The sequence below is a fragment of the Bombus pyrosoma genome, linkage group LG3 (assembly GCF_014825855.1).
Source record: "Bombus pyrosoma isolate SC7728 linkage group LG3, ASM1482585v1, whole genome shotgun sequence".
NCBI lineage: Eukaryota > Metazoa > Arthropoda > Insecta > Hymenoptera > Apidae > Bombus > Bombus pyrosoma.
In genome coordinates this window covers 5,647,650-5,669,122 of record NC_057772.1, presented here as the reverse complement: position 1 = coordinate 5,669,122, position 21,473 = coordinate 5,647,650, and the positions used below count along the sequence as shown (strand labels likewise).

The 21,473-nt window shown below is 37.4% G+C and overlaps 1 protein-coding gene across 8 annotated transcripts in view; it reads left to right on the top strand.

Moving 5' to 3' along the window:
- Positions 1-21,473, top strand: part of LOC122577958 (TWiK family of potassium channels protein 18-like) — a 361,683-nt gene that overhangs the window by 269,707 nt on the left and 70,503 nt on the right. The window contains exon 1 of one of the 8 annotated variants that reach the window (XM_043749717.1): positions 18,200-18,228. The exons of the other annotated variants lie outside the window; for them this stretch is intronic. The gene's annotated coding sequence lies outside the window, so the exon portion shown is untranslated. Of the gene's footprint in view, positions 1-18,199; positions 18,229-21,473 lie in introns of those variants that run through there. 8 annotated transcript variants of the gene reach the window in all.

Sequence of the window (21,473 nt, the reverse complement as noted above, 5' to 3'; positions counted from 1 at the left end):
AAGCAACGCAGGAATCGACGATGATCATTTTTAACGTGTTTTCACTGTCGCGATCGAATCAAGTGTCTGATTTCTTGCGACCGGAACTGCTTTATCCTTGCACAGGGTAGCGATAAGGTTGTCTCAGTATCAATGAACGTATTTTCTCATCATTTTCCCTGAGAAACATTGCACGACTTACGCGATCCACGTGGCTAAAGTTTGTCAGGCGATGGACAACGTGTCAAAGAGGGAAAGGCAAAAATTGATTGGTTAGTTAAATTTGTTTATATTATCACTGTAGTGTACGCAGAGATTTGAAAATCGTACACGAGGTAATACGAGGTATTGGTAATAGAACAGTCGAAGTAGTATCGCAAGATAAAATTCACTTTTCACGTATTTCCAGCGTTGGCAGTTTCGGTTCGTTGGACCTTTTCCTGTTGAAACTTATTCCTGTGGGAAATCGAATTTGTCGTTCATGGGCACGTGTACTTTGAACCCGAGAAAGGATTAAGAGCCGGAAGTGACGGTCTCGAAAAGTAAACGACGTCGTGTTCTTGAGGAAGGATGGAAAAAGTTTATCTTCGGTGGTTCGTCGAGTGAAAATTCAGTTTCGTGTAACGCGTTTAAGGAATCTCTCAGGCGAAATGTCGGCCCCTTTATGACGTTCAGAACTTTTTCCTTTTCAGCTCAACTGTGTGACCGCTCCTTAATTGCTTCATGAATGTTTAATTAATTAATTAGGCCTGTTGATAGTTCAAAGCCAGGCTAAATTAAAGTCGCGTTGCAAGAGTTGCCGGATTATTGAGTTTAAATCATGCAGAAAAAAATATATATAACAAAGTTTGGATTAACTTTACGTTTAAAAAAATCTAGAAATTTTCTGTCGCCGATCATCGTTGAACTAAGATCATCTTTGCCCTCTCGCGACTTCTTCTCTAAGTTTTAGAGGTTGGTATCTATAGGGAAAATCTTGCACTTTGGATTATATAACGAACGTATGTATTTTTCTCAGCGCAATCGCTCTATTATTATCATTTTCAAAGCTCTACGATATTAAACGCAAAATAGAAATACCGTTCGAGCTCTATGTATTTTACAATAATTATAACCTGCTGTCCGTACTTTCTCGTAACTCGACTAGTTTTAGTAAAAAAATCGAGCTATTTTCCGATTAATATTTCGTATGTTCATCAAGAAATGATGAAATTAACGATAATTATTGGATGCCTGTAGTATGAAACTAAACAGAATTTCAATTTGTGTGCGTCGTCTATCAATATTTCTCGATTCGATAATATTAACATGAGAATTACATTATTCATATCCGCGTTCCATATTAATGATTCTAGGGATAATCGCATAATAATAAACGATCCTATAAATTCAATGGAAAAATGACGAATTTCAAGATACGTTTTTTTACTAAAAATCCAGTATTTTGCAAATTATGTTAAAATACGTTGGATCATATTTTGTTATTTCAAATGATAACACTTCCGAAAATAATTATTAAATACTGCACGGTATTGGAAAGAAAGACGTTAAAAGGTATCGGGAACTTGTCAGGGCACCGAGCTTTGTGCTTAAATTTGCAAAGTAGTTGGCAGAAGTTCACGGGAACCGTAGAGATTCGTTTTAATTTTGGACAAGCCGAAGTTCCTTTGATATGCAGAATCTTGAATCGAGCTTAACCAGAGTGTCGCTGCTGCCGGAGGAACGAAATTTCACAAGTCGAATTTCTCTGAAAAATTCAATCCAGAACGGGGATGATCGTCGTTGATATATTAACCGGGTTTCAATCTCAAATAATCTTTGCGACATCGAATCAATTTTCCTCCAATTCGTCTTGCAATCCTTCTCCTGTTTCCACGTTTGAAGCATGAAATCAATACTCAGCTACATATCTCGAAATATTCTTATTATTCAGCTTGATCGTAGATTTAAGGGAATTGCGTCGATTCTAAAAATAATCGAGTAGCAACGTACTGAAACGTTTAGTCGTTTGACTAGCTCTTCTAACGAGCTCAGGGTACATATGTCTGCTTAAAATTAATTTAACAAATTAATTTGTTCGTGTTGTAACAAATCAATTAATAGAAAGACTTTCTTCGTTCCTACAAATAATCGAGTAACAATATTTGTTTGTTTCAAATCAATCCTCTGAAAGATTCGCTGCTCTCGGTTATTCCATTTTTTCTAGCAAACCGAGGATGTATCTACTTAAAATTAATTTAACAAATTAATCGTCAAAATATTGTAAAAGAAAGACTTTCATCGTTCCTACAAATAATCGAGTAACAATATTTGTTTGCTTCAAACGAATCCTCTGAAAGATTCGCTGCTCTCGGTTATTCCATTTTTTCTAGCAAACCGAAGATATATCTACTTAAAATTAATTTAACAAGTTTTTCAGTTTGTCACCTATTTTGTTCGCGACATTCTATTATTTCATGCCGTTTCACCGTGGAAAGTACGGCGACATTTGCCGAGTTAAGAGATAACTCGTCTCATTTATGAAAAAACTTTAAAGTACTACTTTGTGTTGGTGGTCAGATTGCAGAGATTTACGCATTCACATTGCCCGGTTCCTTCGCTGTTTCTTTTTCTCACCGAGCATCACTTGCACCGTGTTCTCCATCGGTGTTATGTAAATAATCTGAATATCTCTTTTTCGCCGACGCCTGATATATCGTTTGCTTATTCGTGCCTCCGTATTTTGCATGCTTTACAATTTCTGTTCGCATCTTTGTTTTCGCATCCGGCCGTGTATTTACATTGCATATAAATCATATGCGCTCAAATGTTTGGCCTGTTGATTTTATTTCCATGTTGCACTGTTATTAAATTCCCCAAAGCAAAGGAACGAAATACCATAAGTAACGTTTTCCTTCCAATGCGAGGTAATCTTGAAATTTACAAAAATATAAGAGAAAGGAAAAGATATCTTGCCAGGACGGGACACATAACGTTAATGGGCTAATAAATCTCTACAAATCCTCATTAGATGAACCAACGTAAATACAAGAAGCTTCTACATGAAACGAGATGTTTAATTTATAAATTACGTCTGACATTAACAGTAATGTTTGAACTGTAAATTATATTACAATTTCTTTAATGTAAAGAGATATCTAATTTATAATGTATATATGATATTAATAATTATATTTGAACTATAAACTATATCGGTGTAATGTTCATATTCTCTGGCATAACGTCGACTGCTCCTTTCAGCTGCTTTCAGATGTGTACAATTCTTTAACAGTGGAAATAATTCGCATCGCGATGTTTGCTTAATCCATTGGTATGCAGCAGTCAGCTGACTCGACGAGAGGATAGCGGAATGCCGAGTTCTGCAAACACGATTACGTTCGTGAGGATTATTACGGAAATAACTTAGCCACAGGTTACCTGATACTTGAGCATTTCATTCACTTAATGTAATGGTCATTTTTGAATCCTGAAAAATCCAACGAAGAAGATTACTCTCTTCAATCTTTTATTTATTTATGGGATGATCTTACGCTTTTTAACTCGTTATATCCGACTTGAAGCTCGACTAGCGAATGACGATTTAACAGTTCTAACGCATTTTTTTTTTTTAAGATGATTCAATATTTAACAACGAAATATCTACGAATTAATATTTAATAACATAGCTCCGACTCGATTCTTATTTGAACTTCAATTAGATTCAACGAAATATCCTGTTTTTAATCTGTAGAGTTTTTACCTATTTACATTGCCCGGTCAGAAATTCTGAGATTAAAATTCTTGAAATCCGTTAATAACTTCTCAGATTTAATAACTTTCTGATATTGGTAAAGGAACATTCATAACTTGTTAGGAAGTTGCTGGTTATTACGTAAGGAAGCACGATCCAGCTAAGTTTTACCAAAGGATCAGACTAGCTGTTGATAATCCCGTTACGTTCGGTCTTAATCTGATTCGCTTTTTAAATCGCAAGCTAATTATAATCGTTTCTGATACAAAATGCAAAACATTTCACATTACGTCTAATGACAAAAACCAAGCGTTCGATATCAATTCTCTAGAATTTCTTGTCATCGATCGAAACAAGAACGTTTTCAAAAGTTTCTTTAAACCATCGCGCAGAGAAGAGGAAAAAGGCTGACAGGATCTTATCGTCGGTCCTTTTGTTTTCTTCGCGATGGATATAGAGACCTCACCGGTGTCTTTAGAGCCGAAGAAAAGCGGCCGTGACAGCAAGTAATTTCTATGGTTAACTGTGACAAGAAATCCGTAGATACGTAGCTGCCCGTGACATTTAGTTCGCGTTAGCTGCGCAACTTTTATTACAAAGCGTGGAAAGTAAATAAGTTGCCGTGTTATTCATAGCAAGTGCATTTCAGTAATATATGCGGTGTCGGACGTTCAACAATCATAATAATTTATGAGACCATAGATGAAACCGCCGGTGGAAAGTTTAACGCGGCGTTAAAACGAATTCTCTTATTACGATGTGATGTTATTTATTGGAAAATAAAACGAGGCCCAAGTCGCACCTCGTCCTCGTTTCTTCCGCTGTAACGCCAACTTCCTTTTTATCGCCTTCTCCGTGAAAACTGCTGCCATACGGTCTGTTATAACGTCAGAGTTCGTGTATGTTTCTATGTACTTTTACTTGACGGCGAACGGTAATTAGCCTAATAAGAAGGATAATAATGTTATCATTTATCGTAACGTTATAAGTACAGTGGCGTGAAAATATTTCTGGCCGGAATAAATTCTTAACATTATATTCGAAAGTCTATATGTAAAAGAATTTTTAATGATGTTGGGCATAAGACTGTGACAAACAAAAGAAAATAGCATAATACGCGAACACGGTTACGTAGTTGTACAGTATTACTTGACATTCTTGGGAATATCGCTTTTGAAATGTAAGGTGAAATATAAATAGATCTATCCGTCTGGAAACTTGCGCACACACCGGTATTTCAATTTCTTTAAATTTCTCGAAATCTCTAAAAAATTGTAGAATCTAAGTGGAAGAAATAGCGACGAGAGAAGATATTAGACGAACCCTCGGAGTTCGCTTTCGTAGTCACAATTTTAGAAAACAGAATTCGATAGTGCGAATCGTCTGAAAATTATGGCAAATGAAATGTTGCGTTTAAGCCAACGTTGGCCTTTAATGAGTTCAGTTCCTCAGATTATCGCGTGAAATTAAAATTGATAAACTCATTTTATAACTTTCGTTGAGAGGATACAGTGTTGATGGAAAGTAGCCAAATACATTGTAAGATAAGGACGGAGAAAGAATTTCTGTTTTAAGATTTCTCTAATACCCTAGAAATCCGGGACATAAATTTACGTTTCCATGTAATTAAAGCAAACCAAGAGCAAATGTATGTCTTGGCGCAACATCGTTACGTGTGTTCGTTATCTTATGGTTAAAACAAGCTTGCCATAGTTCGTCTTCTGCAGACTTTATTCGCGAAAGCTAATACGATATGTTATTTCTGTGTTACCAATTGATCTTATGTTTGTTCAAACATCTCATTGTCAGCCGTACTATAGAACATGTTGGAAACAAACGTACTTCTCGCAAGTCAAACTGTTCAACTTCGCCGTTTATTAATTGTTTAATCCGATTACATAAATGTACGATTAATATTCATTTCTCAAGAAACAAATAACTTACGGGCATAAGTTTATTGATAGTAAGAAAATGGTCTATAATGATGGTATACTCTAAGGTAAATTTGAAGAACGGTATCTGTAACAGCATCATTTTCTTTTTGATACTTTTTAGCTTCTAAAGTTGACCAATGTGGCTTTTGAACGGCCGAAATATAAATCGTTCAAAGAGAATATTTCTTCGTCAGACGATCGAAAATATCTGAGAAATGGTAACGACCGACGCGATAAACTCTCTTTATATTTATATTTGCCAAGAGAGATATTCGCTTGGAAAGACAATATTTCTTTATGCAAGAAAGAAAAGGAATGTTCACTTTCTACAGGACGGTTGGGTAAAATTTCTTGAGACCCTTTGGAAAAGTGTGAGCGGCACCGAAAGTCTTCAGAAGTAAAACTCGAGGAAAGTGATTATGACTTTTGATGGCCCGCGAAAGTTCGGGCATCAACAATAATTTTAACTTTGCCGCGAGAATGGCAAAAGTTAGCGTGTTTTCTCAAACATGAGATTACATTGACCTGGTCGCTGCGAGTATTCGATTCCCACTTTCCATGAAAATGTGATATCGTTCGCATTCACATACTTAGCAGCGAAACCACCTGCTAAAATAAAGCAAATCGAAGAAATCCATAACGCTTTATCGGCTATTTGTTATTTCGACCGACAAGAAAAATAATGTTACTCGTCTCGATTAATTTGTAATGAAAAAAAAAAAATTCGTCCTTAATATAAGATGAACGTTTCTTCTCTCAATTTTATTTTTATTCCTTGTTTATTTGTATTCTAAAATTGTCCCCACGAAACACGTCATTTTCACGATTATCACGATGTTTGTAAACTTGCGAAATCCAATGGTTAGGAAGTGTCGCGTTCTGAGCGTAGATTCGAAGTACTAGAAAAGTTGGCTGGCCACTTTTGATTTATCTGTTGCTGCGGTCGAGCTGCCACGATTCCCGGACAACTTCTACCGAAAATAAAGAAGCGCGATTTCTTCTTCCTACCGCGACGTCCGACTATGTATCGACGGTTAGACGTTCGATATTTTTTGCACGTATAAATTGATGCGTTTTATTTCCTCTATAAAATATTTTCACAGTTTCGTTCGCGATTTTTGAAAAGATTATTCAGAAACCAACCCGCTTGAAAAATTTAAACCCTCTGCTAATGCTTCGAACAACAATATGACAGGTTGAACGAGCTGATGTTTGAATTCGTATCGCAACCTCGCCATCCATTTGCAATATTTTCATGAATATGTAATAACACGTGTTAAAATTGAGATTTTAACTTCCTACATAGGCAGACAAAGGAACGTTTCAACGTGGCATCATAAAAGGGACGAACACACTATCTATCGTGCTATTAAAACAGATCAAATCAGTTACACTCTGAAACTACTCTATTTAACTTTCGATAAGTTTCAGCTCTGAATCGTTCAAATTTGCACGCAGTTTAGTAAAAGTTAGGTACTATTGGTCGTCCGAAAAGTTTCTTTCGTTTCATAAGGAAATAGTGGATGCACAATATTTTTCGTTTTAAATATAAAATAATAATTTTATCGAATTACGTATGATTCATTTTGTTCTATCAAGATAAAGATCACAACGTTTGACAGATTAGGTTTCGCGTTTGTCTAAAGATGCGTCGTTGTAAAAGACGTGTCTGTAAAAGAAAGACACTTTTCGCAACAATCTGATTGAAGAATGTACGGTTACTCGCCTTAACATTCGGACACTACAATATTTTTTAATTTATTGATTTATACCTCACCAAATTATATCGAAGATCGAATCGAAACATAAAATTCCTAGGAGTTCTATTACATCTGAATATTTAATAGAAATCATTTCATTTGAGAGACTCGATGGTTCGACATTTTTAGTAACTAAATATTTCGTACGAAAGTAACATGTTTATTTCTCAAATTGTCCGATCATGTCTACCTCGCAATAGATTGAGAAGTGTCGTTTACGTGTAAAAATAGGCTCGTACGTGCGATCACATTTTCAATATCGGTCGTGATTAACTGGATGTCTGAATTCCTATGCAACGTGGCTGAGAAAAATTGTTCGATAACGTCGGAATTATTGACACGCGAGTAGCTTGGAAAATAATAAAAGTTGGAGCAGAGAGAGAGAGAGAGAGAGAGAGAGAGAAAGAGAGCCAAGTCTGTATACAATCCTCTCAATACAAACGCGGCCGCGTTTCCAGTCGAAGAATCCGGGATATCTAGCGTCCACTCGATCACCGGTGAACTTTTCCACGGCTTTTATTTTTTTGCGAAACTTTCTTGCCCTCCCCTTTGGCGCACTTGGTTCGAACTTTCCTCGGAAGAAGAGACCGCCGGGCTTAGCATCCAAAAGCGGGGCAAACGTAAGCAGAAAATACGAGAAGGAAGTCGATGCTGCAGAGAATCGCGAAAAGTTCATTCTGTGCCAATAAGAATGCATCTCGAGATTCGACACGAGTCTGTATCGGTGAGGTTGCATAACTAACGAGTATCGCCCACCGTAAATCGGGCCGAACTTGGAGTCGGTTTTGTCAGAAAGACCAGGTGAAGATGAAGGCTGAAATTAATTTAAATATGAAAACTCTAGTTCTCATTTTACTCCTTTCTTCTTTTTTTTTTCTTTTTTTTTCTCTCCAAGTTTGGAAGATTTGTACCAGGTATTAGGTTGTCCGAAAAGTTTCTTTCCTTTCATAAGGTGATAATAGATGAACAATAATTTCCGTTTTATATTATTTTATCGAATTAGGTGCGATCCATTTCGTTCTATTTCTATTATTATATTCGTGCATAATTCAATAAACTAATAGAAAACAAAAAACATTGTGCGTCTATTATTTCCTTATAAAACGAAAGAAACATTTCGGACAATCTAATATATATATGTAATAAAACACTAACGATAAGAGTGTCGATTAATTTGGATTAATATATTACATGTATTTACATGTGACAGTGGATACAGCAGAACAGATCGGGATCAATTATGATCTTTCGTTAGGAGATTTTAATGAAAAAAAAAAAAATATTTTTGGAGATTGCACTAAACCATCCCGGTGCTAAGAGTATTATAACAAAATCCGAAACAAATATAGGATTATTCGTTTACGATACAGAAGATCATTCAATTGATAGTTTTCGATTAAATGGAATGTTCACGGTACGTAGCTTATCTGACGTAAATGCACATCGAAAATAGCCAGGATGAACAATATCAATTTCTTACAACACCAGATATACGCGTTTGGATGTACGTGTTTTAAAGTAGCTGAAGACATCGCGACGCACCGATATTTTTTCATTGAACTTTCGATTCGTTGTGCAAGTTATACCTGGCGCGTACGTTCCATGACAAAATTGTAGCTCAAAGCCATCGCAGAAAACTAACGAGTTGTTAGCCTAAGGAGCGATGCTTCCAAAACTATTGGAAGAAATTGGAAAAAATAATGACCCGGCCGACAAAAACGAACACTACGAGAAAGAAACAAAGGAGGACCGGCGGCGTTTCGATAACTCAGCCTCACTTATCCAAATGGGAAAGAAGTCGTCAAAGGCGAGAAAGGGGAGAGAGAGAGAGAGAGAGAGAGAGAAAAAAGAAAGATTAAAAGTATGAGAATGCAAAATGGACGGGAGCGGAGAGCAGAGGGTAAAGTTAAGTAAGGAGCTCGCTGAAAGAAGACGGAATTTTATTAAAATATTTAAGTAGCGAATCGCATTAGGGAAATGGCGACACTATTGTTCGCCTGAAATCTCATTATGGTCGAACGCTCGGCGAGGGTGAAACCTCGGCATACGAACTTTTCCATAGAAGTGGGAAGAACTAGCGCGACCTCGCTTAAGGGAGAACACCCGAAGAAAGAGAAGAAGAAAGAAAAGGAGGGAATAGGTCACTCCGTCAAAATTTCCGGGGAATCGCGTGTCTCTTATGGGTTCCTCGCTCGAAGGTTTAAGGTGCTTTCCGTGTACTTACTTGCCTAGAGAAACTTGCTAATCTCCAACTCCCAAAGCATCATCGAGACTTGGATTAATTTATTGTCTCATTCAGACACCGAGAACTGTGATAACGGTAAGCATGGCTTAACCAACTTCTCCGAGGAAGCAGATGCAAATTTTAACGGTTAAACGTTTGTCCGTTATTAAGTAGATCTTGGACCTTTGTTTATTCCATACAATTGAAATCGTATTACGTCTCGAATACAGCCTCGTATTAATACAGACTCTATTGTACAGAGTGTGCCAGGAGGAAACCGAATAACTTTGCCGGTATGTCTGGGTAGGTCATTCCGAATGAAACAAGATCATATACGTACACTATGGATGTTGGTTGATAATAATCATTTACCTTGCTCAAGTATCACGCAAAATCACCGCACTTAACTCCTTTCGGTTACTTCTCCTAGGATTATACGAAAGCAATAGCAATTCAGAGACCAGAAACCAGAAACACGCGCGAAGAACTGATACGAGCAATACGCGTTGCAAGAAGTCAGAAACAGCGGCATCAGAAATGGAATTGAGAATGGTCAATAAAACTTCGAATGGATTTGTGTTTACGGGAAGAAGGTCGTCACCTTGAGCATCTCCTTTAGCTTATGGTGAAAGAGGATAAGAAATATATGAACAATAATAAAAAATTACTGTTCTACTCCAATTGTGTGAATGTAAAATATATTTGTTGAAATAAGCGAAAAACAGGCGAACCAAAAGCCACAGTGTATGCGACTTCTTTTCATTCAGAATGACCTAGCAAACATACTGGTAAAATTATTCGGTTTCCTCCTGGGACGCGCGGTATATGAAAAAGAGAATTTTGTACTAACTTCTAAGCTGTGTGTAGTCAGGGATAAAATCTATGAAATAAAAGAGACTGCCGTCTGGAAGCCGGAAAATTGAACGTACGAAATAAAATCTTAATATTCGCGAAAATAAATTGTAAGGTACTCGGTTAAAAATCTCAATTTCTCGGAAACTGCTGGAAACTTAATAAAATTTTCAAATACCAACGAAAATACGATCTCGCCCTGTGCGAGAAATTTCATCCGAATTACTTCCACTCTAGCTAATTCTCTCGGAATTGACGGTTCGTTATATACCTCTAACGTCGATCGATTTAATAAAAGATGCCTTATCGATGTTCGCGGATCTTACACTTTTCCCGTTCAAGTGGAACTCGATATTGAAACTATCCCCCTAATCGTAAGGAGAATCAATGGAAATATTTCGAACGATGGAAACATGTAGATTCTTCTCTGGTAACTGCTATACGTACAGTTAGACGTTTATCGCAAAACGTACACTGTCGGCCATAAATATCAAGTCATTTGCTCGTTACGTTTATTGGAAAAGTTCAACAAATCTTGCGTTCTTTGGTGCTTTACGCGAAGAGGCGATTAAAATTACGAAGTAGATAAAAGTAGTGGAAAACATTCGATTTGTTCTAAACGTCAGCAGATACTTTGATATTTCTGGTTGACAGCGTAAACCGTGGAAAGCATAGAATGTGACGGTGTTGGAAACAAAAGCGATCGATCGGTATCGCTTTGTCTGAAAAGTATCGGATAGAAATCGGCAAGTGAAAATGGCAATTTAATTCAACGATCGACCAATCGGACAATCAGCCTGAATTCTGTTCAACGTGTGCACGGTTTTGCCCGTAGGCCAACTGCATGATGATAATCAAGAAGCCAGGTACGTAATCCTGCGGAACCGGTGCCCTATGTACACACCAGTTTACTCCGAACAAAGCATAAATCACAAAGCGCCGAACATTCGTTATACGGTATGCGGACCATGAAATACACGGACTCGCAGTTCCTCTGCCCGTTTATGTGCACACGCACGTAGTTATGCCCAGTATCTCTGTACATGGAGTGCGTTACGCTCAGCCAAGCAAATTCATCCGATTGGATTCAGAGTTATTCGTAGCAACAAAGGAGTCAGTAACTAAACGGAGAATGACCGGGCGTATCGTTGATTTTTATCAATTTTCACAGAACAATGCGAAGCATGTTACTGTAGCTTCTTGCGGCGATGCTGAATTTAACTCTTCGTCCGAATTTCAAATCTATCGGACTTAACGATTCGCAATGGTTTATGTACATATTGTTATTATAATGTTAATTATCATTATAAAATAATTGTAAAATCGCGAACGATAATTGTGACAATTTTTCTTTTCATGATCTTTGCGAAGTGTATGTATCCAAGAAATATCTTGCATCTTCGATGTTCATTCTTAGATCCGTTTCATATTTCATCGATGTAATTATAGCCGTGTGATGTTACAGCGCTAAGAAAATTTCAAAATGTTTCGTCCACTATATTCGTAAAAAGTTTCTATAGATCCGTGGTGGCACTCGACAGCGCAAATATCGCCATTTCGACACTAACTAACACCGGACCGGAACGTTCGGAACCCGGGTTCGAATCCCGGCTCACGTAGTGTCCGATTTTTCTTCCACGATTCTTAAATAGGAAGAAAATACAGCGGTACCCCAGCAACGACATCTACAGCCAGCAGCAACTATTATCACGAACAACGTATCCGCCTCAGATATTCAGATACTATCGCGAACGACTGTATTTCATTTCGAAAGAAGAGGGTTTGAGTAACTGTTTCTATGCGAGTGCTTATGCACCTATGATATTCTCCAGCAACGATCGTACCAATGGTTAAAGCAATTACACGAATTAGCGAATAAAATTCGAGAGAGAAATAAGATTGGTCCACGCTGTAAGAGGTTGAATTATTAGATCCCGGAATAGTTATTAAATTAGTGATTCGTTGGCAAACATTTAGACACTCAGCGAGGTACACGTAGATCAAAGCAGCAGTGATCTGCAACAAACGGAAATTAGTGCGTTCAAGTGGAAATCTGACGCTGACTTCTCCGGTCGCCTTGCACCAATTATACCTTTCTAAGAGGATCACGAAAGTGCATGCCTTCTACAAACCGATCCTTTGTGCTGGAAACAATAACAACTCACCGCAGTTATCCAATTCTCTGTTGGATGGGTGAATAATCAAATTACAGTGTTATTTGGATTTCCTTGTTTCCGCGTGCTGTGAGACGAAACACTTGGTTATTCGGTTAACCATTAATTAATATCCAGTCGAACGTCCTCTCTGTATGTTACAATTTTCCAATGGAAAAAGTTAATTCTCCTCTTATTCTCTTGATTAATCTCTCTTGAACGTTTGTGTTCGTTAGAGTCACGTCAACAAATGGATTTCGTTCGGATCGTATTTTAGAATCAGAGTTATTATATTATTTATCGGCCGAGACTCGTATATTTTATTTAGAAACGTGTAATTAAAATCTGTCTTCGGCAATCTATATTCAATTAAACGAAATGGATAAATTTACGATCGTTTTATCGCGTACAAAACTGGTAGCCACCGTTTTCCAATAACAACTATAAATTTATCCTCAATGTAATAACTATTCATGTTATACTTTTCAAAATAGAGGAAAATACATCGGTGGCGCGTGTATGGGAGAAAAGTGCGAAATAGGAAAAAATCGTTTAAAATATCGCCAACCATCGATGAATTTGACCGCCGTGAAACGAACTTGTATTATTTTTATAAATCCGGCTTAGCCGAAGCGTAAAATTGGCCATTACAAAACGTCCCCCGACATTCGTTTTTCATATTAACTTTGTTCTACTGATTTCATTAACGAAGTTAACGCTGCTTCACGTATGATGAGACAGGAAAGCGAAGCGTGCTTGATTATCGATCGCTTAAATGAACTGTAAACGTTTACCAAAGTATTTTAGCTAATTTCGTGAATGTTTTCCGACACTTCTCAAAGCGTGCTCGCTCAAGTGCCTCTGAAAATGCAAGATTAATTGCAAGGTTAATAAACTAAAGGTGCATGTATAACGTTAAAACACTGAAAGCTGTAATTAGATTGTAAATGAAGTGGGAGCGTCTAAAAGGCATTCATAAAAACTGACTGGTCAACGAGCTTTTATATCAAACTATCATTAAAAGTCAACGTCCGATTCAAAGTCAAAGTTCGATTCTTTCTAAAATATTCAATTTATCGTTTAAGATGAAATTTTGTTCGAAGGTTTCTTGATCAATAGTCTTCGAAAAATATATCTTTCGTCGTATCATATCTATTTATGATATCGTAGGATGATAATTTTATAGAGCGACGAATAAAAAGTAAAGAAAATTTCAGCTTTCGAATTCCACAACTGCAATTACCACGGACAATTTTTCACCGTGGATAGTCTGCGACACGACATTTCAGTACAGTGTCGTCGGCGACGTTTAAATCCCATTTGTTTGATTGCTTCTCGTTTAATTGAGCTATCCCTCGCAAAATAGGATTTCGCCAAATGGATTTTCTCGTTGAAACCTTAAAAAGTGCGCGTTTATATGCGAGAAACGTGGCCGGAGAAATCGATTGAAAATCAAATGTTCGTCTGACCGTCAAGGTAGAGATATGCCCTTTTCATTCCTTTTCAACGCGTTACTGGGATATCGTTTGACTGTTGGAGTTGTCTCGGATGAAATCAATAGAGCGAAAGGCATTCTTATGGAATAGCACGAGACGCTTCGAACAATACCGAATAGAAAGTCACGAATTTAAAATTGCTGACTTAACCGAGCTATCTCCATCGGTTTCACTGTTTCTTAATTTAACATTTGTATGTTAATTTAAGTATCATCTTGGTCGGTAAAAATCAGAATCGGTTTACATAAAAAAATTCTGCTTCTCGGAGACTTCTTCGAGGAAGAATATTAAATGAATAAAAAGTAGAGAAAATATAGAGAATGAAACGTAAACGAAATAGAATAAAGTAGAAAAGAATCTTTCTTGATGTTATATGAAATTAATACATACGGATTTACATCTCTTTATGATAGAAGTTTCAAAACTTTCAACCTTCGATAATGAGAATGCCAATTGATTAATCTTAATCATTCCAACATGTACAATCATCGATAGGAATTTTCAAATCTCTATCTGTATCCGTATGAATCGTTCGAAGTTCAAAAATTGTGGTATATATCTCTCTAGAAAATATTATAGTCAAGAAAGCAAACTTCATGGAGCAATTCAAACGCGACATAATTATTAATTAACTTTTAATTAGTGCAATACACACGGTCTTGCAATTTGCAAAGGTTAGAAGAAACATGTAGGATAGTTGCGTTAGAGTAAATAATGTAGCACGTAGAAGAGTGCTCTTCATTAAAATTTCAATGGGAAGTCCTTTTGAAATTATGGTATTTCGTTTTAAGCATTTTTTCATGCTTTGTCCACGAATCGAGATAATGGACTTCCCGTTCACGTGAAATGAGGGAAAGCAGCATCGCTTCTTTCGCTGCGTCTTCTCTCTCTCTCTCTCTCTCTCTCTCTCTCTCTCTCTCTCTCTCTCTCTCTCATTAGCATTCGTAACGCAATACTTCTGACTGGCCTCACTCATTTCTCTTGCACTTTACCGTCTCTCTTTTCCGTTCTACTCTCGGACGAACTTCTGGTTCGCGTCAATTAAGAAAGAATTTGAGACTGTACCAGTCTTTTTCTCTTATCCTCGTCAACTTCAAACGAACAGCAGAATTATTTAAGCCTTTTTATCCCTGACCGTGCACAGCTTCCGAACGCCTTATTTCAATCCTCGATTGATATAAAATAAGCGTTCGCCTGAAAATGCAACCTGGAGTGCGCAATTATATTCGGCAGATTGTATCAATATTAGGTCGTTTAATTAATTTCTTTATGAATATTGAATCTAGGCCAAATTGCATGCAGAGATAATCAGGTTCTAGCGTCGCATATGTAATCCGCGTTCGCGTAAATTAAAAGCGATCGCTATTTTAATATTTGATCGTTAAGCCTGTTTTTATCGTTTCTTTTTTTGCCTAACATTTGCTAATATATCTGATAATAATTGTTAAATAATTATTAATTTTTGCACGATACAGAGATTTCAGGCATAGGATTATTATGTTATAATATTCTACGTACTTTGATTATACATTGTGCGTGGGAATTGACGTCTAAGACACGGGTGTGCACGTTTTGGACAGCTATACGCCTGTGTGAGATATAGACATGCAGGTTATTACGTTATTAGTATATTAAACTAAGCGGTTAAACAATGTACGTCAAACACGTATATATATAACATTGGTATAAATACAAACATAAATTTAATTTAATTAAATCAATTTAATAATACAATATTATATTGTGTTACACATATAATACAATAGCTCATATTTAATTGAATACCACGTACGAATATCGTAAAACACATTAAAGCATACAGCATCGCTAACTTTTTCTAATTCATTGCGTTCGTTTGAAAGGTGTTTCGACAATTACCTGAATAGCTTACACGAAACTGAAATGGAAACTATCGAAGAATAAATAAGCCGTCAATGAGAAAATTTCCTTCGAAAGTCCGTAAGAACTAGGGCAAAGATATTTTTGAAGATATTACTGTAAAATATACTTAGATCATCTTTAATTACCTTCATACACGGATTTCGAATTGATTTCAAATTTCACTAATACAATCACGATAATCGTGCCTCGTTGCGATACCAACGAAACTTTGAAAGCTTCGTATAATCCCCGTAATACGTTGATATTGAATACATAAAAATTGTCCGTGATGAGCGTTCGAATACTTTGACCATATGCTACCATATGCCATTGCGCTTATTCAACGAACCAAGCACACAAACGAGAACGATAATGACACGAACAGCGATGTGGGAGCAGTGTCGCGTCACCTATTACGAAAGACGATCGTTTCACATGATATTTTATTACCGTTGCAACAAACGAAGTCTGGAAGAGCCAACCATCGGTACGCGAGCAAGCTAGAATTGGTTAGAGAGCTTTGCACACCGTGGCGAAAGTTTTGTCGATGTCAGGCAACTTCCGGTGAAGTTGCCGCGCGACATTGGCGCTCCGTGTTCCCTGGATCGTCGAACCATTTAATAGACTTACGTTTACACTCATCTCTATAGACACTGGGAGAGAAAGAGACGCGCGGAACGGTGGAATATGCATGGGCTTAAATGGCGGGTTGATACTGTAACATATAGCTCAAAGCTAGCTCAAACGCAAAATTGCTCGTCTGATGGAGAGGAATCGTACTCGGATGCTGGTTCGGTAACGATCCCGTTTACCGAGCAGTCTCACAAGTAACGAGCAACTCTCTTTTGATCGTTTGGATTTTGTTGCGGGTGATGGGCTGCATGTTACGCTAGAACAAAGTTGAGTCTTATTATTGGAGTTGCGATGGTGATTAACGGAAGTTTAGGGAGTTGCTCGTGTTTCAAATTCGATAATAGCTACCAACTGTTTGCAGAATCTTTTCTATCGATTCTATTCGTACACGTGTTTATAAAAGTGTTTGAACATCGACGTATATACCCTGTGTGTTGTACGAAACTTTTCGAAGTTATGTTGAAACCAAGCTGAAAATGTACGTATCGCAGAAGCTACAAAATATTTCATGCAAACATGTATTCAGTAAAAATTAATATACAGCACGAATAACTATTTTAAACATATTTTGCAACAATGTAGGTAGTTGGCTGTTTAAGTGGTTTTGCGGTCTCTACAAACTATGTATTTACTTGCACAAAATACCTTGTAGCTTCCGTGTAAATTTTCGCATCTGTTTCAGACTTTACCGATATAATCATGACGATCTAGTCTGATCGTTACGAACTGTTGTTCGTGTAATGCACATGACATATTCGTAAAATATTGCCACACCTGTTGAAATACTTTCGTATGTATTGGCAAATGCAATTAGTCAAAAAAGAAAACGTTGATTGCAGCGTTCCCTTACGAAGTATCTTGCTGACTGGACGCAGTCGCGACAGCATGTGAACGCAGAGTTTTTACTGCCCGGCAACGATTTTGCCGCGTAAGTATCGCAAACTGAGTTCGCACGAATCCCGCTACGCTGCTATGCGGTCGGTGTTAATGCAGTCCGCAACAAATGACAAACAACAAGCTGCGTCAACGCGGCTAGGCGGCCGCAGGAGCAAAATTCGCGACGATGCGACGCAACTCGGCTCGGCTCGGCTCCGCTTGCCAGCGACATGGATGCACAAACAAGAGTGAGAAGACCTCGATTTTGGCGGCAGAAAGGGAAACGAATAGGTTGAGGGTTACCCGTGCAACGTGTAAACGCGCGCACCCTGGAAATTTGCAAGTAAATGGCAATTAATCAGTGTCCGTATGAATGGGCCGGCGCCGTTAATTTGTCATTTCGCGCCGCGACAATTTGTATGTGACTGTCAACATCGTCGAGTTCGACCTCGTGCCATGCTCGCAATAATATATAATACGTATAGAAATATATATCTGTGTACGTATGTGAGTGTAAATAATATATGTACGTATTCGTGCGTCTTGTGCACGTGTCGAAGGACAACGCGCAATTTTTTGATCGAAATTTCCCGATATGAATGAAAATATCGATGGGATCACTTGATATCTCGTTAGGAAGATTTGTCAACACGTTGACGGCCAGGCGAATTTTATGATGCCCTAGAAACAGCAATAAATTGAGATATAACGTAAGTACTACACCGTGGCGTTTAATTTTTGCGAAACGTTATATCGTGTTTGCGTACTTTTTCTTTTGACAATGTTATCTACGGTGGCTGTCGATGATGTTCGTATACTTTTTGTGAACTAATTACACGCGTTGTACGAAACATTTTAAAATCTCATTCGCATCGTAATGACACCCTATTACCGTGATCGTATCGATACAATTTTTAACGATTCTAAGAATGTGTACCCAAGTGACAAAATATTTAATACAGATGCATATTTTGCAGAGGTCAGAAAAATATTTAAACACGCAATCGTTCATAATATTAATGAGTCTCCGTATTCCGTGAAATCATTTGAAATATTTTCTATATGTTTGAAGCAATTATTCATACCGTGTATTAATTTTTCACCAACAGTAATCTTGCGAATTTTATGTAGACTTTCAGATCGAGTTCAAATCTTGCCAACATAATTATGCCAGTCGCGTCTCGTTACAGCGTTAATTTTTATTTAACAATTCATTACGATGTAAACCTAAAAGTGTTTTTTGACAAGATTACGACTATTTTTGCGATCCATTCTCGGTCATTCGTATCGTTGAGAATTGCCAGGTTCGTGAAGTTTATCTTACCTTAATCACTGCAGAGAATTTAGTAATGATAAATTTTGGCTATCGATGATAACCATGACGGTCAATGTACGAATCTAATGAAACATCATCGATTAAATTCTGACTGTTATGATCCATGTGTGGCAACTTTAACGTTATAAAATATTCTGCAAAAGTGGTTTGGAAGATACATGTGTGTCAGGAAATATTAATTCAGTAGCTGAGCTGGCTTTAACACGCCAGTTCACCACTTACACGTTCACGTCGATGCACGGTCCTGGTTTCACGGCTGTTGACTCGGTTTACGCGGTAATGCAATAAATATTTTTGTAACTCCGAACACGCGGAATCGTTTGAAAGCGCAATAACAGGCCAAGTAGCTGACGATACGTGGGAAAAGTTGAAAACGAAGTTTTACAGGCAACAGGGACGCTCGTTTCTATAAATTTTTCGTCGAATATCAGCAAATATACATCTCTATCTGGTTATTCCGTGAAAACTTCATCGCGTCCTCTGAATTCCTGATCAAACGCTTTTTCTACGGACGACGGAGAGACGCGGTGGAATCGATCCACCGGCTAGGATTATGTTCAAATACCTTGAATAAGAAGAAATTCACGTCACTAGTTTGGTAGAAGTTGCCTCTCCTCTCTGCGAGATCGTCAGGTTTCTTTATTTTCGAAATTATAGAAGACGCGTCCATTGATTTTCCCGAACGTGAAACGCTCGATGGAAAGAAAAACGATAGGAAGGATATTTGAAATGTTGGTTCCCTGGATAAAATTTCTACTTCGTAAGAAACCTTGCTCGGAACGTAGCTCGGATTTTCTCCGAATTTATGCGCGCACGTTTACGTTTCTATTTTTACACGAATCTGATGGTTTATTGTTCCTCGGCGTTATTTGTCGCAGCGAGAAGCGTTGGAAAGAACGAAACGCTTGAGAAATCTCTTAATCCTCTGGACACATCTAAGAAAGTAAAGTTTCCATGTAAAATTGTAATATTTGCGTATAATTCCTTTCGAAGTAGAACGGGGCTTGTTAAGAGAAAGGGTAGAATTATGATTTAGCAATTGACGAGTTGCTTATAATGAAAAGTCAATCTCTTTCTTAAGCGAATGAATTGAAATTACGTTTTCCTCGATATCCGGTTCGTTGACATTAAAGTATAAGAGTATAATATCGTTGAGGTAGTAATGAGCTTTCTTTCGTCGCATTTTACCTCAACAAGCAATGGAGAACGGTATTAATAGGTACAAATTCATTTCTTTCCCGATTATGATCCCGGCGTTATTACTGCGATAGAAAGAAAAATGCCAAAATAGTAAATATGTACAAATAGAAAAAATCGTTAAATAAGAATTACCGTTTTAACAAGCCGTTTTAAAAATCGCTCTAAAAACAATTCGCCATTCGCTGGTAATTTCTCTGCTTCTCTGTTCCTTCGATGAAACTTTCCTGTTCCCTCTTCTTTCGCCAATTCGGTTTTTTCTCTGCTTTTGCGGTACTTTCCGTCGGTGGAACGACAAAATGAAAGTTTCACAGCGGGTGAAATCGTTCAAGTGTCTCGTACAGCGCTTTTCGCGCTTCGAGTGAACAGAAAAGCTTCGATAAAGTTTCGAGATATTTCGAAATCGTTCCCACCTATCGTATAGACGTTAAGAGCGTAGGAACGAAGAAAATCGCGAATTGTACGCTTCGAATTGCGAGGGGTAAAATACATCATTATCTACGATTACGGATATCGCAGCTCGAACGAGATCTTTGGAACATCGTTTCCCAGAACGAAATCAATGTTCTGATGTTGTAATGCATACGCTATAATCGTGGAATATGAAACCTCCGATTTAGAATAATCTCATTGAGATTCGATTCTTCGTATATTCTTCAATACCAGCATTTTTCTCATTCGATATTTGGTCGATTAGTATGGCAGATCGTTCCGATGAAATTCGAACAGCTGAAACAGCCTGTATAAATAGTTCATTGGTACGATAGTTATTATTATTATTACATCGCGGATTTTTATGCAAGTTCGTGCTTGTATTAACATAACTATGAAAGCTTGGTCCACGTAAACATTTATCTCGCCCATTAAATATCGTAACAAGTACCTACTTAACTCTGAATATTTTTTTTTATGTTTTTACACATTACGTGGATTTTATACGTTCTAGCAAATACTTCGCATTAAATATTTTTTTATGTTTATACGTACGCCTCGTACATTTTTGTGACTTTACATTTTTCATGAACGAATAAAAATCCACGGTCTAAATAGTTCATCGGTATAATATTTATTATTGAAACTAAAACGGGTTCGATGTGATTCTCACGTTTTATATTTCGTGAAAATAACGAAACGATTATAGGATTATATTATATTAAGAAAATAACTTCCTTAACGATTATTTAATCACGAGTTTGAATAGAATTTCCAATAGATTTACACGATTCGTACCATGTTTCCTTCTTTTCGACCGGGCTGCTTGATTAACTGCTCAGACTACGATTCTAATCCGTGCGTGTACGATTCTAATAGGAGCGCAATTAGAATATTCGATATACTTAATGGCGTTATTCGAACTGCGGCTTGAATCGGCGTTAACAACAGCGCCAGCTATAAACAGAATTCGATTCAGCCGCGTCTATC